General features: G+C 31.5%; 1 protein-coding gene across 1 annotated transcript in view; it reads right to left on the bottom strand.

Moving 5' to 3' along the window:
• Positions 1–20224, bottom strand: part of LOC124355514 (high affinity cAMP-specific and IBMX-insensitive 3',5'-cyclic phosphodiesterase 8) — a 586103-nt gene that overhangs the window by 75720 nt on the left and 490159 nt on the right. The gene's annotated exons all lie outside the window — the stretch shown is intronic.

The following is a 20224-nucleotide window of genomic DNA, read 5'->3' as shown; positions in this document are numbered from 1 at the left end:
TTGCAGCTAACCAAAAATATTTCATGCTAACATCAAGAGATTTCTCTTCAGAATATTCACCTAGCCACATCCGTACGTCGCACCTCGCAAACGTTCATTACAGTTGCAGCTAACCAAAAATATTTCATGCTAACATCAAGAGATTTCTCTTCAGAATATTCACCTAGCCACATCCGTACGTCGCACCTCGCAAACGTTCATTACAGTTGCAGCTAACCAAAAATATTTCATGCTAACATCAAGAGATTTCTCTTCAGAATATTCACCTAGCCACATCCGTACGTCGCACCTCGCAAACGTTCATTACAGTTGCAGCTAACCAAAAATATTTCATGCTAACATCAAGAGATTTCTCTTCAGAATATTCACCTAGCCACATCCGTACGTCGCACCTCGCAAACGTTCATTACAGTTGCAGCTAACCAAAAATATTTCATGCTAACATCAAGAGATTTCTCTTCAGAATATTCACCTAGCCACATCCGTACGTCGCACCTCGCAAACGTTCATTACAGTTGCAGCTAACCAAAAATATTTCATGCTAACATCAAGAGATTTCCGTTGTTGGTAACGAGGGAGGAAGAATTTAAACATTCAAAGAACTTTCAATGAAAGATCTGACCCGTCGCGGGAACGCTATTGTACGAGACAGATATCCTTGAAACAAATATCGAAGATACATTTTAAATAATTTTCTCCCACTGGAAAAAGGAGAAATATTGTGCTCATTATACTATTTAGTTTAATTTCTCTAAGATTAAATGTGAAGATCAAGTTCGGTTTCGTCACGTACACAAGGGAGCAAAGCTGTTTTATGTGACAGTAAACCTCGGGTCAGATCGAGCTGATGTCTTTTGTGCAATAATCTACCACGTGAGTGTGTGTGTATAAGGAAACACATTCTACTTAAAATCACGTTGAGTTTTATTTTACGTGGAAATCGAACGAAATTGTACCAATTGGAATATGGACTGTGACGTGACTTCTAAAATAATACTTTATATTTATATCATGGTATTTTGGTTTAGGAAATCTTTATTGCCACAAAATATTCATTTCTTGGCTTTTTAATGCAAAACCCATACAAATTGCCTGGAAGGATGATAACTGTAACTGTGATAGAATCGTTGTAATTTTTTGAAAATTAACATCATAACGGGAATGGCCTGCATTGAAAATTTGTACTAATAAAATAAAAGTAAATGATGAGGTGTTTTCAACAAAGTATTCAAATTCGTGAGTAATGGGAATTTTAGATGCAGGCCGAAATTGGAATTTTCAGAATCATGGCTAATGAGGTACATACTGTATAGTAGGAACAATCATAATGAACGCTCTAATTTTCAATAATTACTTTTTTGGTAGCGTAAACTTTTAGACTTGCGAGGGTTGATGATTGAGAAGGAATTAAAAAAATGTATTTATAATGCAAGGAATTTACACTAATTCACTGTAGGTTGGCGAGCCATAAAACACGCTAAAATAGATAACCAACAACAGTCTGTAGGCCATGGTGCAGCATTGTGATGTTCCATCTACGACATGGTTCGAAATGTACAAGAGAAAGTAATACTGATATATGGGACAACAAAAATATAGATTACCGAAATAAAAGATTCATGAAAAATAACATTTTTAGTTTCAAGATTAGAATCGCGGGAAAACATTATGTAAAAAGAAGTGTTTTATGGAAAACTAAGACCTTTTCTTAATCTTTTCTGCATTGAAAAATTCAGTATTGCTTTTACTTGTGGGTAAACTTTCTAAAAAATACCACAGTCCTGGAATATAATTTCCTTGATTTATGTGTTTTAATTGAAGAACCGAACGATCACGCACCCAGGAGAGGAAGTTGTTTAAGTACAGTAAGCCCAGCTCCGGAGTTTCTAAACATCTTTTGTTCACAGCGTTTGTTGTTTGGGAAGGTACGCTCTCACAACATAATATAACTTCCTTGATGTACAATGTGTTTTAATTGAAGAACCGAACGATCACGCACCCAGGAGAGGAAGTTGTTTAAGTACAGTAAGCCCAGCTCCGGAGTTTCTAAACATCTTTTGTTCACAGCGTTTGTTGTTTGGGAAGGCACGCTCTCACAACATACGAGTAATATAAGATGTACTTCGACATGTTTGTTCGTTTTAGTTTACAATCTGAGGCTACCTGTATGGGGAAAAGCTCTTTTAAGGGAAATAAAGCCTCCTCTAAAGTATTTACCACTCATTACTCAGATAATCCTCTCTCTTCTTAGCTTTACATCGAGGGATTTTCTGAAAAGCACAAAAATACAATTATGGTATAAATTCGCTAATGTTTCTCTTTCAATTAAATAGCAGAGTAATCACGTGCAAGGTTTAGGAAGGCAGTTTTTTGAGACTCTAAACCAGGTCAGTATTACACACATGACTTGTTAATAGAGCTGTTGTACACAAAGAAACAATTTAGAAAACATCTTATTCTTCAATTAGTTTCTATACATATTTTAAGTCCCATTTCCCAGTTATAACATCAGATTCCCGTTGTAAAAATCCCAATAATGAAACTCAGTATTACACATATAACTTGTTAATAGAGCTGTTATACACAAAGAAACAATTTAGAAAACATCTTATTCTTCAATTAGTTTCTATACATATTTTAAGTCATATTTCCCAGTTATAACATCAGATTCCCGTTGTAAAAATCCCAATAATGAAACTCAGTATTACACATATAACTTGTTAATAGAGCTGTTATACACAAAGAAACAATTTAGAAAACATCTTATTCTTCAATTAGTTTCTATACATATTTTAAGTCCCATTTCCCAGTTATAACATCAGATTCCCGTTGTAAAAATCCCAATAATGAAACTCAGTGTTGCATATATAAAAATGAAGTTTCATACCAAATCAAGATAAATGTTGTTTTATTTGAGAATAAGCCATGTTCAAGATTTCCAAATACATTTAGCATGATCTTTTATTACGCCTATCGTACAAGGACATCCTCGTAAACATGATAATGTACAGTATACTATCGCTATCTACTTGTATTTTCAAAGAAGAGAAGGGACGTCACGGAATTCAAGCTGATAGATATTTCCAAAATACCTTCCCTGTTATCCTTTACTACGTTTATTACATAAAAGTCATCGCAAAATAATTATGTAGAATACTCTTTCCATATCTTCGTTTATTTCAATAAAAGATATGAGTCATGATATAATTAATGGAGAAGGAACATATATTCTACATTTTAACGTATATTTCGTATGTGTAAAAAATCCTTTCAATTATTGTAATAAACGATATTTTATTTCTATGTGTAGTTAAATTCAAGAGTTAAGCCTTCCCGCAATGAAGGGAGAAACACGAGTTTATTTGATACTGCTCTAGATTTCACAAATATAATTCATAAAATACTATACCAGGCTGTTTGATTAAAACAAGTTCCTACAAAGGTCATAATGTAGAATTTCCTTTTTTTATTTTAGTGCACTATATACATTACATAATTGAGCCCTCCTATACTCAAATGATACTAAGCCCTGTTCTAGATTTCCCAAATATCTTTTGTGAAACAGTATACCAGGCTGTTTGATTAAAACAAGTTCCTACAAAGGTCATAATGTAGAATTTCCTTTTTTTATTTTAGTGCACTATATAAATTACATAATTGAGCCCTCCTATACTCAAATGATACTAAGCCCTGTTCTAGATTTCCCAAATATCTTTTGTGAAACAGTATACCAGGCTGTTTGATTAAAACAAGTTCCTACAAAGGTCATAATGTAGAATTTCCTTTTTTTATTTTAGTGCACTATATAAATTACATAATTGAGCCCTCCTATACTCAAATGATACTAAGCCCTGTTCTAGATTTCCCAAATATCTTTTGTGAATCAGTATACCAGGCTGTTTGATTAAAACAAGTTCCTACAAAGGTCATAATGTAGAATTTCCTTTTTTTTATTTTAGTGCACTATATAAATTACATAATTGAGCCCTCCTATACTCAAATGATACTAAGCCCTGTTCTAGATTTCCCAAATATCTTTTGTGAAACAGTATACCAGGCTGTTTGATTAAAACAAGTTCCTACAAAGGTCATAATGTAGAATTTCCTTTTTTTTATTTTAGTGCACTATATAAATTACATAATTGAGCCCTCCTATACTCAAATGATACTAAACCCTGTTCTAGATTTCCCAAATATCTTTTGTGAAACAGTATACCAGGCTGTTTGATTAAAACAAGTTCCTACAAAGGTCATAATGTAGAATTTCCTTTATTTTTATTTTAGTGCACTATATAAATTACATAATTGAGCCCTCCTATACTCAAATGATACTAAGCGCTACTCTAAATTTCCCAAATATATTTTGTAAAATAGTATACCAGGGTTTTTATTAAAAGCAAGACTTAAAAACGTCATGATGTAGAATTTCTTTTTTCCATTTTAGTGCTCTATATACATTACAGAATTAAGGCATCCTGTAATCAAATGACACTAAGCTCTGCTCTAGATTTCCCACATTACTTTCGTATAATCCTTTAATACGTTTGTTTATTAAGACCCGACCTTACAAAAGGACATAGATTATAATAATATATTTCCATCAGTTAATATTATCAGTTAATACACTAAGCAATCCTGTAATCGAGTGCGTAACGCGGTTTATCTGATACTAAACTTTAGATTTCCCACATTACTTTCGTATAATCCTCTAATACGTTTGTTTATTAAGACCCGTTCTTACAAAAGGACATAGATTATAATAATATATTTCCATCAGTTAATATTATCAGTTAATACACTAAGCAATCCTGTAATCGAGTGCGTAACGCGGTTTATCTGATACTAAACTTTAGATTTCCCACATTACTTTCGTATAATCCTTTAATACGTTTGTTTATTAAGACCCGTTCTTACAAAAGGACATAGATTATAATAATATATTTCCATCAGTTAATATTATCAGTTAATACATTAAGCAATCCTGTAATCGAGTGCGTAACGCGGTTTATCTGATACTAAACTTTAGATTTCCCACATTACTTTCGTATAATCCTTTAATACGTTTGTTTATTAAGACCCGTTCTTACAAAAGGACATAGATTATAATAATATATTTCCATCAGTTAATATTATCAGTTAATACACTAAGCAATCCTGTAATCGAGTGCGTAACGCGGTTTATCTGATACTAAACTTTAGATTTCCCACATTACTTTCGTATAATCCTCTAATACGTTTGTTTATTAAGACCCGTTCTTACAAAAGGACATAGATTATAATAATATATTTCCATCAGTTAATATTATCAGTTAATACACTAAGCAATCCTGTAATCGAGTGCGTAACGCGGTTTATCTGGTACTAAACTTTAGATTTCCCACATTACTTTCGTATAATCCTCTAATACGTTTGTTTATTAAGACCCGTTCTTACAAAAGGACATAGATTATAATAATATATTTCCATCAGTTAATATTATCAGTTAATACACTAAGCAATCCTGTAATCGAGTGCGTAACGCGGTTTATCTGATACTAAACTTTAGATTTCCCACATTACTTTCGTATAATCCTTTAATACGTTTGTTTATTAAGACCCGTTCTTACAAAAGGACATAGATTATAATAATATATTTCCATCAGTTAATATTATCAGTTAATACACTAAGCAATCCTGTAATCGAGTGCGTAACGCGGTTTATCTGATACTAAACTTTAGATTTCCCACATTACTTTCGTATAATCCTTTAATACGTTTGTTTATTAAGACCCGTTCTTACAAAAGGACATAGATTATAATAATATATTTCCATCAGTTAATATTATCAGTTAATACACTAAGCAATCATGTAATCGAGTGCGTAACGCGGTTTATGTGATACTAAACTTTAGATTTCCCACATTACTTTCGTATAATCCTCTAATACGTTTGTTTATTAAGACCCGTTCTTACAAAAGGACATGGATTATAATAATATATTTCCATCAGTTAATATTATCAGTTAATACACTAAGCAATCATGTAATCAAGTGCGTAACGCGGTTTATGTGATACTAAACTTTAGATTTCCCACATTACTTTCGTATAATCCTTTAATACGTTTGTTTATTAAGACCCGTTCTTACAAAAGGACATAGATTATAATAATATATTTCCATCAGTTAATATTATCAGTTAATACACTAAGCAATCCTGTAATCGAGTGCGTAACGCGGTTTATCTGGTACTAAACTTTAGATTTCCCACATTACTTTCGTATAATCCTCTAATACGTTTGTTTATTAAGACCCGACCTTACAAAAGGACATAGATTATAATAATACATTTCCATCAGTTAATATTATCAGTTAATACACTAAGCAATCCTGTAATCGAGTGCGTAACGCGGTTTATCTGGTACTAAACTTTAGATTTCCCACATTACTTTCGTATAATCCTTTAATACGTTTGTTGCTTTCGAAAATATATTGTCACAAAATATGATAACCTAAAATATGTTTACAGTCTCTGTGTATTTCAATTAAAGAACTAAGCCATCACGTACTCGGGGGAGGGACGCTGTTTTATGGGACACTAAGCCCAGTTCTAGATTGGCCTGTATCTTTCGTATAATCCTCTACCACGGTTCTTGTTTACAAAGTAACTTTCTTCACAACTTTCGCGGCGTCCTTTATTTAAATATCTTCTCAAAGGCACTTAAAAATGTGCTTTTAATATTTTTTCAAAAATGAGTTAGTTTCGTTGGGATAGTATAAGTTGTTGGTTGATAAAACAGTATCTCGTATTAATCGAATTAAAAAAATTAAATATTGTTCTACTGCATTTTGCGATATGAGGTAGAATTTATGTATGCACGAAAGTGAGATTTTATACATGTATTCACGATTGAATTTATACATGTGAAATTGAAAATAAAATATATACTATTCGGTTTTACCGTTCTTCTCGTCTTTAAATATTAATTAGCGGAAAATATTCAAAATTTATGTCCGATTAAAAAATACCAATTTGAGTGCTTTTTGGTGTTTTCAAATTTGTAATAGATTGGGGTAATAGAATTTGTCACATAAAAAGCCCTTTCTTTGTAAATATTTTATACTATTTTTACCCGTTTTCTCGAGCCAGAATGCATTACATAGTCACTATAACCCCAATCTGCTTAATATTTGATACTCTTCTGATCGAAAACCCCTTTTAGAGTTTCTGAAACATTGTCTCCTAATGGTTAAAAGGAAATCCGCCAGAGACATAATAACTGCTGAGTTTAAAAGCCTCACTGCAGTATAGAGAGAGAACATATTAGGTCGGTTATAAAATGAAATAAAGGTAAAATCAAATACGATGGACAGTGGTGGTCTTCCTAGGCAAGTGAGACCATGGATGTACTCTTATGTCTGAACAAGAGAATAACCCTGTCTTCACTGGCCTCGGGTATAAAATTAATATATTAGAAAATTTTAAATAAAAAACATAACTTCAAACACGACTTTTTCTACTTATGTTTAAAGTGACTCTTTGGCTTTCATTCTGGGATTTTCCTGATTAATACTGATAACAGTTGGCAAGTTTGGTTTAAAACATTATAGCCAATACAATAGCATGATGTTGCTGTTTCATAGGTGTATGAAAAAACGTATGGCATATAATCATTTGGTTCAGCCTATATAGTTATAAAAAACTGTATGATGCAGGATGAATATTGTTATATTTCCTTTTCAATATTAAAAAAAAGTTTTTACATTTTATATAGTAAACTTTGGATATTTTCATATAAAAATTGATACAAATAAGGTTAATTTAATACTCCATTCAAATATTTTTAAGTTCATATACTTGATAAGGAAATTAATATCCTGACTTAGTAAAGGAATTCTATGCAATTCCCTTAAATGATTTAACTAACAAGAATAAAAAAAACATGACTATGAAATTGATAAAATAATTACGTATGAAATAGTATTTTGTATTCAACCACAAATAGATTATAAATAACGGATCACAAGTAAAGCAATACAAGCTAGTATTTTTCATATGAAATATTTTGTATGATGAGTCCAATATGAATTTAATGAAAATAACAAATAATTTAATAATAGAAACTCTAACACTATCACAATTATTATCATGAAGGCAATGATTCTCGTAATTATATTAGTGCTAATACAGAATCGTTCAAATAATGCTCATTATGTATACGCGTATATGTCATGCGTTCATTTAGGTCATAAGGGAAAATAACAAACAATTTAATAATAGAAACTCTAACACTATCACAATTATTATCATGAAGGCAATGATTTCTCGTAATTATATTAGTGCTAATACAGAATCGTTCAAATAATGCTCATTATATATACGCGTATATATCATGCGTTCATTTAGGTCATAAGGGAAAATAGCAAACAATTTAATAATAGAAACTCTAACACTATCACAATTATTATCATGAAGGCAATGATTCTCGTAATGATATTAGTGCTAAATACTGAATTGTTCAAATAATGCTCATTATGTATACGCGTATATGACATGCGTTTCATTTAGGTCATAAGGGAAAATTAACAAACAATTTAATAATAGAAAACTCTAACACTATCACAATTATTATCATGAAGGCAATGATTCTCGTAATTATATTAGTGCTAATACAGAATCGTTCAAATAATGCTCATTATGTATACGCGTATATGTCATGCGTTGCGTTTCATTTAGGTCATAAGGGAAAATAACAAACAATTTAATAATAGAAACTCTAACACTATCACAATTTATTATCATGAAGGCAATGATTCTCGTAATTATATTAGTGCTAATACAGAATCGTTCAAATAATGCTCATTATGTATACGCGTATATGTCATGCGTTCATTTAGGTCATAAGGGAAAATAGCAAACAATTTAATAATAGAAACTCTAACACTATTACAATTATTATCATGAAGGCAATGATTCATCGTAATTATATTAGTGCTAATACAGAATTGTTCAAATAATGCTCATTATGTATACGCGTCTATGTCATGCGTTCATTTAGGTCATAAGGGAAAATAGCAAACATGTAATAATAGAAACTCTAACACTATCACAATTATTATCATGAAGGCAATGATTCTCGTAATTATATTAGTGCTAATACAGAATTGTTCAAATAATGCTCATTATGTATACGCGTATATGTCATGCGTTCATTTAGGTCATAAGGGAAAATAGCAAACAATTTAATAATAGAAACTCTAACACTATCACAATTATTATCATGAAGGCAATGATTCTCGTAATTATATTAGTGCTAATACAGAATTGTTCAAATAATGCTCATTATGTATACGCGTATATGACATGCGTTCATTTAGGTCATAAGGGAAAATAACAAACAATTTAATAATAGAAACTCTAACACTATCACAATTATTATCATGAAGGCAATGATTCTCGTAATTATATTAGTGCTAATACAGAATTGTTCAAATAATGCTCATTATGTATACGCGTATATGTCATGCGTTCATTTAGGTCATAAGGGAAAATAGCAAACAATTTAATAATAGAACTCTAACACTATCACAATTATTATCATGAAGGCAATGATTCTCGTAATTATATTAGTGCTAATACAGAATTGTTCAAATAATGCTCATTATGTATACGCGTATATGCCATGCGTTCATTTAGGTCATAAGAGAAAAATAGCAAACAATTTAATAATAGAAACTCTAACACTATCACAATTATTATCATGAAGGCAATGATTCTCGTAATTATATTAGTGCTAATACAGAATTGTTTCAAATAATGCTCATTATGTATACGCGTATATGTCATGCGTTCATTTAGGTCATAAGGGAAAAATAGCAAACAATGTAATAATAAGAAACTCTAACACTATCAAAATTATATCATGAAGGCAATGATTCGTAATTATATTAGTGCTAATACAGAATTGTTCAAATAATGCTCATTATGTATACGCGTATATGTCATGCGTTCATTTAGGTCATAAGGGAAAATAGCAAAACAATTTAATAATAGAAACTCTAACACTATCACAATTATTATCATGAAGGCAATGATTCTCGTAATTATATTAGTGCTAATACAGAATTGTTCAAATAATTGCTCATTATGTATACGCGTATATGTCATGCGTTCATTTAGGTCATAAGGGAAAATAGCAAAACAATTTAATAATAGAAAATCTAACACTATCACAAATTATTATCATGAAGGCAATGATTCTCGTAATTATATTAGTGCTAATACAGAATCGTTCAAATAATGCTCATTATGTATACGCGTATATGTCAATGCGTTCATTTAGGTCATAAGGGAAAATAGCAAACAATTTAATAATAGAAACTCTAACACTATCACAATTATTATCATGAAGGCAATGATTCTCGTAATTATATTAGTGCTAATACAGAATCGTTCAAATAATGCTCATTATGTATACGCGTATATGTCATGCGTTCATTTAGGTCATAAGGGAAAATAGCAAACAATTTAATAATAGAAACTCTAACACTATCACAATTATTATCATGAAGGCAATGATTCTCGTAATTATATTAGTGCTAATACAGAATTGTTCAAATAATGCTCATTATGTATACGCGTATATGTCATGCGTTCATTTAGGTCATAAGGGAAAATAGCAAACAATTTAATAATAGAAACTCTAACACTATCACAATTATTATCATGAAGGCAATGATTCTCGTAATTATATTAGTGCTAATACAGAATTGTTCAAATAATGCTCATTATGTATACGCGTATATGTCATGCGTTCATTTAGGTCATAAGGGAAAATAGCAAACAATTTAATAATAGAAACTCTAACACTATCACAATTATTATCATGAAGGCAATGATTCTCGTAATTATATTAGTGCTAATACAGAATTGTTCAAATAATGCTCATTATGTATACGCGTATATGTCATGCGTTCATTTAGGTCATAAGGGAAAATAGCAAACAATTTAATAATAGAAACTCTAACACTATCACAATTATTATCATGAAGGCAATGATTCTCGTAATTATATTAGTGCTAATACAGAATTGTTCAAATAATGCTCATTATGTATACGCGTATATGTCATGCGTTCATTTAGGTCATAAGGGAAAATAGCAAACAATTTAATAATAGAAACTCTAACACTATCACAATTATTATCATGAAGGCAATGATTCTCGTAATTATATTAGTGCTAATACAGAATTGTTCAAATAATGCTCATTATGTATACGCGTATATGTCATGCGTTCATTTAGGTCATAAGGGAAAATAGCAAACAATTTAATAATAGAAACTCTAACACTATCACAATTATTATCATGAAGGCAATGATTCTCGTAATTATATTAGTGCTAATACAGAATTGTTCAAATAATGCTCATTATGTATACGCGTATATGTCATGCGTTCATTTAGGTCATAAGGGAAAATAACAAACAATTTAATAATAGAAACTCTAACACTATCACAATTATTATCATGAAGGCAATGATTCTCGTAATTATATTAGTGCTAATACAGAATCGTTCAAATAATGCTCATTATGTATACGCGTATATGTCATGCGTTCATTTAGGTCATAAGGGAAAATAACAAACAATTTAATAATAGAAACTCTAACACTATCACAATTATTATCATGAAGGCAATGATTCTCGTAATTATATTAGTGCTAATACAGAATTGTTCAAATAATGCTCATTATGTATACGCGTATATGTCATGCGTTCATTTAGGTCATAAGGGAAAATAGCAAACAATTTAATAATAGAAACTCTAACACTATCACAATTATTATCATGAAGGCAATGATTCTCGTAATTATATTAGTGCTAATACAGAATCGTTCAAATAATGCTCATTATGTATACGCGTATATGTCATGCGTTCATTTAGGTCATAAGGGAAAATAACAAACAATTTAATAATAGAAACTCTAACACTATCACAATTATTATCATGAAGGCAATGATTCTCGTAATTATATTAGTGCTAATACAGAATTGTTCAAATAATGCTCATTATGTATACGCGTATATGTCATGCGTTCATTTAGGTCATAAGGGAAAATAACAAACAATTTAATAATAGAAACTCTAACACTATCACAATTATTATCATGAAGGCAATGATTCTCGTAATTATATTAGTGCTAATACAGAATCGTTCAAATAATGCTCATTATGTATACGCGTATATGTCATGCGTTCATTTAGGTCATAAGGGAAAATAACAAACAATTTAATAATAGAAACTCTAACACTATCACAATTATTATCATGAAGGCAATGATTCTCGTAATTATATTAGTGCTAATACAGAATCGTTCAAATAATGCTCATTATGTATACGCGTATATGTCATGCGGTCATTTAGGTCATAAGGGAAAATACAGATTTAAAATAACTTATTTTTTAAAAGTTATTTAATTTAATTTATTATTTATTTATCGCAATTGCATTTTATTTAAATACAACTTGCGATTCAAGCAATAAAGAAAGAATTAATCCCTCTAGTATCTTCATGTTAGTTTAAATTTATTTTGCTGGTAAGAACAGGAATGTATACAATTCACCCATCAAAACAATGATTCATAAAATCATTGTTAATTTGTTATAGCTACATAAGCAGGAAACTAATACTGCATAAGTAGTTTAATCAGTTATCTCAAGGAATTTATTTCTTTGTAAAATATCATTTAGTTATTAATGTCAGTTAAAACTGGGTGAATTGTATACATTATTGTAGAGGAATATAATTTTATTTAGTAGAGCACTACTATTTTAGTGGAACACTTTAATTTAAATTTTTAAGCTTTTAAAGATTTATATTTTTTATGTACATTAAGCAAAATGACCTCTGTAGTATAAGGAATAAACAATCGTGTCAGCAGCTAAACCCATTCAGCCACCACTACCCATATTTTGCTTTGTCAGTGTCAGTGACGAAATTCCTTTAATTATTTTATACTTCATTAAACCAATTTTTAAAATATTTTAATTAACGAAAAGCTATGGGGCTTTTATTTAAATTGTTTTAGTTCTAGTTACTACAATCCTGACTTTAAAAAATTAAGGGAATTTTAAGATTTCCTAAGAAACTAATTCTGACTTGATATCTCAATTGACTGTAATGTTTTATGGACATAACGTTTTATCATTATTTTGGTCTCTTATACATCATATATTGGGTAGGAATCCTAAAACGAAGTTGGAGGGCACATGGTTGGAGAGTATGTATTATAAAGTTCTTACGCCGCACTAATTTGTCATTCAAATTTACCTATTAACATTCTGTAATAAAACGCTTAGTACACTCTTAATCATGTTATAAATCCATTTGAATGTAAGAGATATCATTTTACTCTTTTTAGTGCGTTTACAATTTTTTTTAACAAATTTGTTTATTTGCTATCGTGATATTAAATATTAAGATTTAAATTCAACTCATTAATAAAATTCATGAATGTAATTAGAACCCTCGAAAACATAAAATAGGTATTCAGTTATGAAGTTATTTAAAAATGGTAAAAGATAATAATAAACAATTAAAAATCTGAATTTTTGTCAAAATATCGGCAATATTGGCCGATAGAATTACCAAAGATTTTATGATTATAATACAGAGTGTCCCATTTAATTAAAAATAATATTTTTTAACTTTGCGTTTGTTTATTATTAGCCTATTTTACATTATTCTCTTCGGAATTAAATTCTTTATAAGTTTTAAAACTTTATGTTTATTACCCATTTAATGAAGTTAATGCACTTCTAATCTAAGCAAAGCATGTGTTTCGAGACCTAATTTTGCATATTTGTTTGATATCTCAAAATTCGGTGGTCTTACAGGTCTGGGATGTATTTTATTCAGTTCCTCAATTCATTTTACAATACAATCCCATAAATTTATCTACTGCCTATACCCTACAAAAACATCAGTTTTGCCTTATTTCTTACCTTTCCTAGAAAATCGGGCTAACCGTAGCTCGCTAAGAGGGTTTCCGGACACACACACACACACGATGAACTTTTTTCATTACTTTGATGACCTGAGAAGTCTATCGGGTTACTCGTGGGGCGCCCTCACGGTAGCAATTATTGAAAAATCCGCGTAACTTCACCAAACATGAGCCTCAGAGCCCAAAACTTCCTCCCGTTCAAAAATTTACATATTTATGTATATATAGATTCAAGATTCAAGATTCAAAAATTCTTTATTCGTACATAGTACAGCGTGTACATGAATAGTGTCAATAAGTTTTTTACAATATACTAATTAATCTATATGTCATTTAAAATTAAAAATTATACAATGTAATAAGAAATAAACAATCCAGAAGCTTATATACATGAAATACTAAAATTACATACCAGGCATTCCCAATCTACCTTTTCTCCCAAAACTCATCAAGGGAGTAAAGAGCCAGATTTATCAAATATATTTTTTAACTCTTTTTTCATTTTAATAAAATTTTGTTCATTTATTATTTTTGTTTGGTAGTTTTTGTTAAAAATTTATGGCCCATAAAATCAGTTCTTTTTTTGAAAAATTCTAGTTTTGTGCTGAGGGACATTTCTTTTAAATCTAGTATTATAATGATGTAAAATTTTTGTAGGTTTTGCATTTATCTCATTTTGTTTTATATATATCACTGTCTCATATATGTATAGACTGTAAAACAGTTAAAATTTTTGTGTTCTGAAAACAAATTTTTGACAGATTCTGTTTTTTTTAGTCTAAACATTGCTCTAAGAGCTCTCTTTTGTTGGCGTAAAATTTTGTCTAAATTTTTCTTTGTCGTTTGCACACCATATATACTAATTCCATAGGCTAAGTGTGAATGTACTAGTGAGAAATATATAGTTCGCAATGTCTGTATACTACAAATCTGCGACATCTGTCGGAGTGCATAGATACCAGAAGACATTTTATAAATTTACGTGCTCAGTGTGTTTGTTCCATGACAGATTCTCGTCAATTATGAGTCCTAAAAATTTTGTGTGCTCAACTTGGGATATATCATTATTATTTAAATTAATATCAAATTTGGGTGTTATTCTTGATTGTTGAGTGGAAAACGAAATGAATTTTGATTTAGTTGAATTTAAGAGTAATTGTTTGTTATCTAAATATTGTTTAACTAAATTTAGACTAATGTGAGAAGATATTTCTATATCTTCTTCTGAATTACCTGATATGGTGATGTTGGTATCATCTGCAAACAACAAATGCCACAGTCCTGCGGAACCACCTTAGGTAGTCCATAATGTAACAGAGGAAAAGTAATGGGCCCAAAATGGATCCTTGAGGGACTCCGTATTTAATGGTTTCTATTTCAGACTTATATTTTCTTATAATGTGACACCTGCTCGGTTTTAATTTAGATGATGTGTGTTCTATTTTCCACGTATTGTTTCCCTCTCTGTTTAAATATGATTCAAACCATAATAATTCTCTATTTTGAATACCTAGATTGTTAAGAGAGATTAGAAGTTCTTGGTGTGAGACGCTATCAAATGCCCGTGTGAGATCCAAGAAAATTCCAATTACCTTTTCACCCCCTATCCACCGAGCTGATTATGGACTGAATAAAGTCCAATGCCAGCGGTAGTAGTGGACTTTCCCGATCTAAAGCCATGTTGTTGCTTATCTAATAATTTATTGTTTTCTAAATAATTCACTAATTGAATATAAACTACTTTTTCAAATATTTTAGAAAACACAGGAAGAAGAGACACTGGCCTGTAACATGAAGGGTCATTTGGGTTACACTTTTTGAAAATTGAGATTAATCTGGCAATCTTTAGTTGATTCGGAAAATAGCTTGAAATTAGAGATGAATTTATTAAGTGGACTAATGGCTGTAAAATGAATGGAAGAGATTTGTTTTATTAGTTGTATAGTAACCTCATCATTTCCAGATGATGGTTTATTTTCAAAAGACATGACAATTTTTTTTAAATGAGTTTCTGAAATCTGATTAAATCTAAATCTATTATTTGTCGTATGAGCATGTGGAAAATTTAATTGTTTTTCATTTCTAGAAGGTAAATTGGGTAATACTGTTTTTATCAACTACGTTTACAAAAAACTTATTAAATATATTTTCCAACCTGTATTGGATCACTTACAACTTCCTTGTTTATATCCGCTAAAAACTGTAATATTTTTTTTACAAACTGGTTTTTTATTTATTTCTGTTTTAATTAATTGCCATGTTGATTTGAAATGTTGCAAGAATTATTAATCTTTTGATCAAAGTATTGCTTTTTTTCAATATATATAGCATTTTTCAATTCCTTTTTCATTCTTTAACTTTTGATTTTAATTTTATATCCTTAAGTATCCTACAGTTTTTTTTCTAAGTCTATCAATTTACACTGCTTGTATTTAATTTCATCAGTTATCCATTTACTTTTGTAATTTTCTTTTTTTGGTGAGTATCAATTTAGGAAAATGTACTTCAAAATTATAACTAAAAAATAGAATAAAACACATCATATTTCATACGCAATGGTGCTTGGTAGACATCCGACCATGCCGTATTTGCTAGGCTGCTTAAGAATGACTTAATATTACTCTGTGTAAATTTTCTAATATATTTATTCGTTACACTGTTCTGCCTTTCACCAATATCTAAAATTTCAATTATCTGTGCATCATGGTCGGAAATGTGTGTTATGATGCCAGAGACTCTAGTTTTATTAGAAGGTAGATTTGTAATAATATTGTCAATTGCTGTTTGTGATTCTAAAGTGACCCTGGTTGGGAAAAATCTATTTTGTAATGTAAGTTAAACGATTTTAAAATACTATTGAATTTGTTGTAAACAGTATCCTTATTCAAAACATTAATGTTGAAATCTCCTACTAATACAATATTTTTGAATTTACTACACAAGATATTACACAAAACCTCCAACTTAGACAAAAAAGGATCAATGTAGCAATATTTAGGACTTCTGTAGAGACAGGCCAACACAAAAGAGTATGTGCCAACATGCAACCTCCGTAAGACAACATTCAAACTCTTTCTCAGTCAGCAGACAGTGATTGTATAGAGGGAATTAAAAATGTATTGCATTTAATATAATTTCTAGCTAAAATCAGGTACCTCCTCCAATAGAGGTAGCTCTAGAAAAATGTGAAATTTTGTTATAATTTGTAATATTTAAAAACCTTCAAGTTCTGAATATGTCATTTTGTGTTCTGTTAGGGCAATTATATCTGGTTGAATTTCATCTGCTATTACTTTTAATAGATTGATTCGTGATGGCAAATGCTGTAAATTTTGGTGAAAAATAGAGAATTGCTTCTCCCACGTCCCAGAGGTGCACTTGGACAACCCCAGTGCTAAGTCAGACCTGCCTCCACATTGTGCTCTGCTAAAAATATTTCTCCATAATCAGAGCACTCAAGAAATTCATTTAGCACCACTTCACTAGACTCATCCGATGCGTCGTTATCCTGATTGTGTAGTGTGTCTGTGGTCTGTCCAATTCGTGGACCGCTGGCCTGCTGGGTTGGTGGGTTGATGATCTGCCCATCCACTGCTTCACTGGACTGTTCTGGTCGGTAAACCACTGGCCTGCCTGGGTTGGTGGGTTGATGGTCCTGCCCATCCACTGTGTCTCTGGACTGTCTGGTCGGTAAACCACTGGCCTGCTGGGTTAGTGGGTTGATGGTCTGCCCATCCACTGCATCACTGGACTGTCTGGTCGGTAAACCACTGGCCTGCTGGGTTTGGTGGGTTGATGGTCTGCCCACCTGCTGTGTGATCATCGGTTAGTGGGCCACTGTCTCGCATGGCTGGTGAGTTGTTTGGTCCATCCAGCTGTTGAGACATTAGACTGTCCGACCACAGAAGTGATGTCTTCAACTCTGTCAGGAATTGAGATTTGTGTATTTTCAACTGTAGGCAACCCCGGAAGACTGTGAGATCTTGTAGCCAATTATACTCGTGCGATGCCCTAGTCACCAAAGTAACCGGATCTTTCCAAGCAGAGACGGACTCAAGTACTGCACATGTAGGAGCTTGTTTGCACTCAACAGTTGTAATTTCCAGTTTCACTGGAGATTTGAGCTGGAGTTGGTGTAAGTGGCAGCTCGTTCTGATACTGCATTGAGATGAAATGTTGCAGGGATTTGATGAACTCTGAGTGTGAATATCCATTGAACAAGATTCTTTTAGCAGTAGGTTGTTCAAAGGTGACAATCTTTACATTTGCTCCAGTGTTCAGTTGGAAGTTCACTATTTTTGCTGCAAAATCCTCAACTGATATTTTGTCTCGGACGCATCCCATGGGGGAGCAGATCAGTTCCTTGAGATTTCTTTTTTTTAAAATCCTATTGGAGTTTGTGTAAAAGCTTGAGCATAATCGTAAGATGTTGGCTTTGTATCATATTTCGGCTTTTGTTACGAGGCCGTAAACCGTAGCTGAACCATCAGGGTACTTGACATGTCAGGTGGCTGTTCACAAAATCAGATATATATTAGTCATTATGTACGTCAGATATGCAAGATTATGTACTAAGGCCACGCTTCTGGACAGGGTTATTTATTTTCGATCGGTATTTTTCGTACCAAATCATGTAACGTGATCCAAGCAAGGGAAAGTACCGATCAGAAATATCCCTGGCTTTCTGGAACTTCTTTGCGGGATTCGGTGGCGTCTTAGGCGTAACCACGTTCTTCTGCCGGAAAAAATTAAATATCCCTCGAATTTAGTACCAAAATTAAAGCTCAGATTACTAAAGCGCTACCATACTAAATGCAGACTCTCACAAATGGTAAAAACTGACTTATGAAATGTATATTGCCATTTGTCCGAGTATTGTAATTAGCATGTATTGATAAAGTAGTTAATAAAGAATACTAATTTGAGTTGACCATCTACAGTTAGATAATATGTATAGTAGCAGGATAAAGGAAATTTGAACGTTATTAAAGTCTATGCTTTATAACGGAGCTTGATAACTGCCCAAAAAAGTCAAAGAAAGTTTAAATAGTACAAAAACTGATTTTATAAATATCTCAGCTAAGTTCGTTGGCTGCTCCGTAATTTGTGTACCAAGAGAAAAACACAAAAAGGTGTTCCGGAAGGCTCATAACATTTAAAATTTTGTTATAAAAAATTGTTTATCACTTTCGAGATATTGAGCATACGTAAGTCTCTTGAGGATAAATATTAACATTTCACCTGTCACAATATCTACCAAGTTCTTCCGATTGAGCATATGTAAGTCTCATGAGGATAAATATTAACATTGCACCTGTCACAATATCTACCTAGTTCTTCCGATTGAGCATATGTAAGTCTCATGAGGATAAATATTAACATTTCACCTGTCACAATATCTACCAAGTTCTTCCGATTGAGCATATGAAAGTCTCATGAGGATAAATATTAACATTGCACCTGTCACAATATCTACCTAGTTCTTCCGATTGAGCATATGTAAGTCTCATGAGGATAAATATTAACATTTCACCTGTCACAATATCTACCAAGTTCTTCCGATTGAGCATATGTAAGTCTCATGAGGATAAATATTAACATTGCACCTGTCACAATATCTACCAAGTTCTTCCGATTGAGCATATGTAAGTCTCATGAGGATAAATATTAACATTGCACCTGTCACAATATCTACCAAGTTCTTCCGATTGAGCATATGTAAGTCTCATGAGGATAAATATTAACATTTCACCTGTCGCAATATCTACCTAGTTCTTCCGATTGAGCCGGGAGAATTATTTCTTATTAAACTTGTAATTCTTAAATCGGAGGAACTAAACGTTTTGTCTGACCTTACATTGGAAAAATGTAACTTTTTAAATGCTTATAAGAGTCGTCGTCTTTTCTATTTGATATACGATAATGTTATTTTGTGTTACAAAGTTCGTTGTCAAAGAGAATGTTTCACACGCCACATTTGAAATTTCACGTGGACTTTATTAGCGATCGACTACTAGAGGTGTGAATTTCATTATAGTCGTGAACACAAGTTTGTTCTATCTCCAGAGCAATTTCAGAACATTTTAGAAAAAGGATGTTGTAAATTGAAAGAATGTTAGAACTGCACCAGATTATTAGAATAAGTACAACCAGTTAGGTGTATACGAGGATAAGGAAACGCAAAACACAATTCGTTACACTTGAAGCTTATTAAAACTATTTGATGTGCAGCGAAGAGCGCTGG

The sequence above is a fragment of the Homalodisca vitripennis genome, chromosome 2, assembly GCF_021130785.1.
Source record: "Homalodisca vitripennis isolate AUS2020 chromosome 2, UT_GWSS_2.1, whole genome shotgun sequence".
NCBI lineage: Eukaryota > Metazoa > Arthropoda > Insecta > Hemiptera > Cicadellidae > Homalodisca > Homalodisca vitripennis.
The sequence above is the reverse complement of the archived record's forward strand: the minus strand, read 5'-3'. Positions and strand labels throughout refer to the sequence as shown.